Source organism: Eriocheir sinensis, chromosome 38, assembly GCF_024679095.1.
Source record: "Eriocheir sinensis breed Jianghai 21 chromosome 38, ASM2467909v1, whole genome shotgun sequence".
In the NCBI taxonomy this organism is placed as follows: domain Eukaryota; kingdom Metazoa; phylum Arthropoda; class Malacostraca; order Decapoda; family Varunidae; genus Eriocheir; species Eriocheir sinensis.
Genome location: NC_066546.1, coordinates 4,321,548 through 4,328,020, shown reverse-complemented (window position 1 = coordinate 4,328,020; position 6,473 = coordinate 4,321,548). Strand labels below are relative to the sequence as shown.

Here is a 6,473-nt window from a genome sequence, read left to right as displayed (position 1 = left end):
ATGTGGAGAGTAAAGCTAGGGAAGAAGAGGAATAGGAACTGAGTAAACAAGAGGAATGAGAAGAGAGGAGGAAGAAGAGGAAAAAAAAGAAGCAAGATGGAGAAGAGAGGACATAGAAGAAAGTCTAGGGAAGAAGAGGGAAAGAAAAAAGAGGAAAAAAGAGGAAACAAGAGGAAGGGGAAGAGAGATGAAGAAGAGGCGTCCTTGAGAGGTAAGTTTTGTGTGTGGCAGAATTTGCTCCCCGAAGCGCGGAGAGATGAGGACGGGGCAAGAAGGTGATTTATGGGGCAGGAACCATACTGCAGTGCGGGGCGGAGAGAGAGAGAGAGAGAGAGAGAGAGAGAGAGAGAGAGAGAGAGAGAGAGAGAGAGAGAGAGAGAGAGAGAAGGGAGAAGTGAGAGGGGAGGGGAGGCCAAAGGGGTGTTAGAGATATGTGGGGAAGTGACAGAGAGAGAGAGAGAGAGAGAGAGAGAGAGAGAGAGAGAGAGAGAGAGAGAGAGAAAGAGAGGGAGAGAGGAGGGGGAGAGAGAAAAGGAGGAAGTGAGTGAGAAGGGGGACAGCGAGGAGGTGGAGTAAAAAGGGTAGAGAGAGAGAGAGAGAGAGAGAGAGAGAGAGAGAGAGAGAGATTTCCAAAGGCATCTCATTAATTTGAATTGCAATTGCTTTCCGCCTTTTTTTTTGTCTTCCAATGTCAAGGAAATATAATTATCTTTCCCTCACCACTGTGCCTTCTCTCTCTCTCTCTCTCTCTCTCTCTCTCTCTGTGTGTGTGTGTGTGTGTGTGTGTGTGTGTGTGTGTGTGTGTGTGTGTGTGTGTGTGTGTGTGTGTGTGTGTCTCTCTCCCTTGTGCTTATTTTTATTCATGGATTGATTAATTGTACAAACGAGCTGACCAGTAACATTCAGAAGTCACGGCATGTATTGATTTATTTGTTTACTCATTGTAATTTCGTTTTTGGACACTTTCCATAACAAATAGGACCACCCGAGCGCTGTTTGTTATTTCTTTAATGTTAACATTTTATTCATTTCCTTCGATACTTTGCTTGGCTCCCGACGGTCTTCATTTTTTGTTTTCTTTCATGTCTTTCATTTCCATCCTTATCAAAATTTGACTCGTTATCCATTTGACATTGTAATCCATTACTGGAAACTATTGTAATATCAGTCGTCGTCGTGTCATTGGTGGTAGTAGTAGCTATCGTAGTAGTATTCAAAGTAGTTCGTAATAATGGAGGTAAAAGTATTTATCGTATTTTATATATATATATATATATATATATATATATATATATATATATATATATATATATATGACCATTTCCAGTTCATGGACAAAATCAATAACCTGCCCAGACCCGGGATCGAACTGGGACCTTAGATCTTCAGTCTAACGCTCTCCCAACTGAGCTATCTAGGCTTGTGGAATCGGATCCATGAGTGCTTATATATATATATATATATATATATATATATATATATATATATATATATATATATATATATATATATATATATATATATATATATATATATCGCTGATCGCTTCCATAACCAATGACCATTTACTATTTCGCGGACAAAATCAATAACCTGCCCAGACCCGGGATCGAACCGGGGACCTTTAGATCTTCAGTCTAACGCTCTCCCAACTGAGCTATCTAGGCTTGTGTGGAATCGGATCCATGAGTGCTTATATATATATATATATATATATATATATATATATATATATATATATATATATATGTATATATATATATATATATATATGTATATATATATATATATATATATATATACATATATATATATATATATATATATATATATATAGATATATATATATATATATATATATATATATATATATATATATATATATATATATATATATATATATATATATATATATATATATATATATATATATATATATATATATATATATATATATATATATATATTTTTTTTTTTTCCTCTAAACCTCACCTCTTCCTTACCGAAACACTTGTTTCTGAGGCTACTGACAGCAATCTCTACTCTGTTCCCTACTATTATCTCTATCCTAAATTTCAATCCAAAGCTGGATGTTGCTCCTACGTGCGCAACGACATCACTTGCTCTCGTGCCCACAACCTTGATTTTTCAGAATTTTCCACCATCTGGCTAAGACTTCATTGTCATTCTATTACTAAATACATCTGTGCTGTTTACCTCTCACCTAACTCTACTAACTATGTAAAAATCTTTAACTATTTGAACTCTAAAGTGGAGCACATCTTGACCCACTCTCCCTTCGCTGAAATCTCCATCCTAGGAGATTTCAATGTTCACCACCAGCTTTGGCTTTCATCCTCTTTCACTGACCAGCCTGGTGAACAAGACTACAACTTTGCTATCCTCAACGACCTAGAGCAGTTGGTCAAGCACCCTACACGTATTCCCAACCGTCTTGGAGACAGGCCCAACATTCTAGTCCTCTTCCTTACCTCAAGCCCTTCTACTTATTCTGTCAAACTGTTCTCTCCGTTGGGCTCCTCTGATCACAGTCTTATTTCTGTATCCTGTCGTATCGCTCCTGTACACCCTCTGGACCCACCGAAGAGGCGATGCTTCTGGCATTTTGGTTCAGCTCGGTGGGACGACCTGAGGATGTACTTTTCCGATTTCCCGTGGAATGATTACTGCTTCCAGGATGGAGACCCCTCTGTGTGTGCTCAGCGCATCACAGAGGTGATTGTCTCTGGAATGGAGGCATACATTCCACGTACTTTCTCTACTCCTCACGCTAGAAAGCCTTGGTTTAATCATGCTTGTTCTCGTGCTGCCAGTGATAGAGAGGCAGCTCACAAAAGGTACCAGAGCCTTCAAACTAATGCTAACTACGAACTTTACATTTCTGCCCGGAATCGTGTCAAATCTGTTCTCCGACTAATCAAAAACTCTTTCATTAATAGAAAATGCCAAAACCTTGCTTTCTCTAACTCTTCCCGTGACTTCTGGCATCTAGCCAAAAACATCTCCTCCAACTTCACTTCTTCATCTTTCCCTCAACTCCTCAGTCCTGACGGCAACACTGCCGTCTCATCTATCTCCAAGGCTGAACTCTTCTCTCAAACTTTTTCTAAAAATTCAACTCTGGACGATTCTGGGCATATTCCTCCTTCTCATCCCCCCTCTGACTCTTTTATGCCTGTTATAAAGATTCTTCAAAATGATGTTTTCTATGCCCTCTCTGGCCTTAATCCCCAGAAGGCTTATGGACCTGATGGAGTGCCTCCTATTGTCCTTAAAAACTGTGCCTCCGTGCTGTCACCCTGCCTGGTCAAACTCTTTCGCCTCTGCCTATCAACATCTACCTTTCCTTCCTGCTGGAAGTGTGCCTTCATACAGCCTGTGCCTAAGAAGGGTGACCGTTCCAATCCCTCAAACTACCGTTCTATAGCTTTACTTTCTTGTCTATCTAAAGCTTTTGAATCAATTCTTAACCGGAAGATTCAAAAGCATCTTTCCACTTCTGACCTTCTATCTGATCGCCAGTGTGGGTTCCGCAAGGGGCGTTCTACTGGTGATCTCCTTGCCTACCTAACTGACTCTTGGTCATCCTCTCTTAGCCCTTTCGGTGAAACCTTTGCTATTGCGCTGGACATATCAAAAGCTTTTGATAGGGTCTGGCACAAATCTTTGCTTTCCAAACTACCCTCCTACGGTTTCTATCCTTCTCTCTGCACCTTTATCTCCAGTTTCCTTTCTGACCGTTGTATTTCTGCTGTGGTAGACGGTCACTGTTCTTCCCCTAAACCTATTAACAGTGGTGTCCCACAAGGTTCTGTCCTATCTTCCACTATCTTTCTGTTGTTCATTGATGATCTTCATTCCAAAACAAACTGTCCAATCCATTCTTACGCCGGTGACTCCACTCTGCATTACTCAACTTCTTTTAATAGAAGACCCACCCTACAGGAACTTAACGATTCAAGGCTGGAGGCAACAGAATGCTTAGCCTCAGACGTTACTATTATTTCCGATTGGGGCACGAGGAACCTGGTGTCCCTCAACGCCTCAAAAACACAGTTTCTCCACCTATCTACTCGACACAATCTTCCCAACAACTATCCACTATTCTTTGACAACACTCAGCTATCACCTTCCTCAACACTAAACATCCCCGGTCTATCCTTAACTGAAAATCTCAACTGGAAACGTCATATCTCATCTCTTACTAAATCAGCTTCCTCGAGGCTGGGCGTTCTGTACCGTCTCCGCCAGTTCTTCTCCCCCGCACAGTTGCTATCTATTTACAGGGGCTTTGTCCGCCCTCGTATGGAGTATGCATCTCATGTGTGTGTGTGTGTGTGTGTTTGGGGGGACGGGGGGGGGGCACTCACACAGCTCTCCTTGACAGAGTGGAGTCAAAGGCTCTTCGTCTCATCAGCTCTCCTCCTCATACTGATAGTCTACCTCTCAAATTCCGCCGCCATGTTGCCTCTCTTTCTATCTTCTATCGATATTTTCATGCTGACTGCTCTTCTGAACTTGTTAACTGCATGCCTCCCCTCCTCCCGCGGCCCCGCTGCACACGGCTTTCTACTCATGCTCATCCCTATACTGTCCAAACCCCTTATGCAAGAATCAACCAGCATCTTCACTCTTTCATCCCTCACCCTGGTAAACTTTGGAACAATTTTGCTTCATCTGTATTTCCTCCTGCCTACGACTTGAACTCTTTCAAGAGGAGTGTATCAGGACACCTCTCCTCCCGAAATTGATCTCTCTTTTTGGACACTCCCTTGACCTATGTTCGGGAGCAGTGAGTAACGTTTTTTTGTTTTTGTTTCTGTACGCCCTTGAGCTGTCTCCTTAGTTATATAAAAAAAAAAAAAAAAAAAAATATATATATATATATATATATATATATATATATATATATAAATATATATATATAATATATATATATATATATATATTTATATATTTATATATACATATATATATATATATATATATATATATATATGTATATATAAATATATATATATATATATATATATATATATAATAATTATAGCAATAATAATCATGATAATTAAAGTGATAACAATAACACTAGTAATAATAATAAAAATAATAATAATAATAATAATAATAATAATAATAATAATAATAATAATAATAATAATAATAATAATAATAATAATAATAATAGTAATGATAATAATATTAACAGTAATAACAATAATAATATTAATAGTAATAACAATAATAATAATAATGATAATAATAATAATAATAATAATAATTATAATAATAATAATAATAATAATAATAATAATAATAATAATAATTATAATAATAATAATAATAATAATAATATTAAAAAGAATTATTATTATTATTGCTTTATTATTATTATTATTATTATTATTATTATTATAATTACTATATATATGATTATTTTTATTATTGGCCATAGTGCTGGAGCCGCCCGGGTGGCTTTAGCTAGTAGACTGCCATGAGCCACCCGGGTGGCTTTCTCACACACCCTTTATTTTGTTCCATCACTGTGAGTTTATAATAATTATTATGGTATATATTTTTCATAGGTAACCATCCTCAATAATTGAACTTCATCATTCAAAACCTTATATGCTTGTTAGTAATGGATAGTCTATAAAAAAATGAACTATGCATAAAGCTACTTTTGATGATGTCGGCACGAGCGAGATTAGGCTATTGTATATTATATTATTTTGAATTACCTCTTCAGTAGGACTGTACTTTGACCCTTATTCATATGAATCTTATTAACAAGCACATTTTATCACTTTACAGCAATTACAATAAACTAGGCAGCATAATTTATTTACATATTTATTTAATTAATTATATCCGTATCCATTGTCTCCGTACGCAGCTGAAACTTCTCCCGAGTCGCCTCGCGGAAGGAAGGCGAGAGGGGACGCACTGTAAGTCATTCCTTCAACTTGAAATAGATTGCAAACGTGTTGTCGTACATAGAGATGAAATTGCCGTGTCAGAGCTTATTGTCAACATTTGTTGGTGCACAGTACAGCAAACACTTCGACCCCAGAAAAGTTTGTTGCTTTTTAGTGAGGAAGTTGCTTATCAGAGATGCCAATGACATGTATCACTAAATAGCTCCAACTTTTCTGGATTCGACGTGTTTGTTGTACTTTATACCAATTAATGTTTGACAGAATAAGCTCTGGCACGGCAATTTCATCTCTTATGCACGGAAACACGTACGTTTGCAATATATTCCGAGGTGGAAGGATAACTTCAGCGCGTCCCTTCTCGCCTTCCATCCGCTGGACTTTCCACATTTCAAGTTGTCAGTATTATCTGTAGTTCACTTATCTCGCGTAATAGCTATTTCTTTTTTTCATCTATAAACTTAGGATACTAGCGCATTGGAACTGTAATGAACAAATCCCAAATTCACAAATATA

At 37.6% G+C, this 6,473-nt stretch overlaps 2 non-coding genes across 2 annotated transcripts; both read right to left on the bottom strand.

Annotated features, from left to right (window-relative positions):
* Positions 1–1,349: 1,349 nt before the first annotated feature.
* On the bottom strand, positions 1,350–1,420 carry Trnaf-gaa (transfer RNA phenylalanine (anticodon GAA)). Its single transcript has one exon. It is a non-coding gene; the product is annotated as a tRNA-Phe (tRNA).
* A 174-nt stretch (positions 1,421–1,594) lies between these two features.
* Trnaf-gaa (transfer RNA phenylalanine (anticodon GAA)) lies at positions 1,595–1,667 on the bottom strand. The gene has a single exon. It is a non-coding gene; the product is annotated as a tRNA-Phe (tRNA).
* Positions 1,668–6,473: the final 4,806 nt, after the last annotated feature.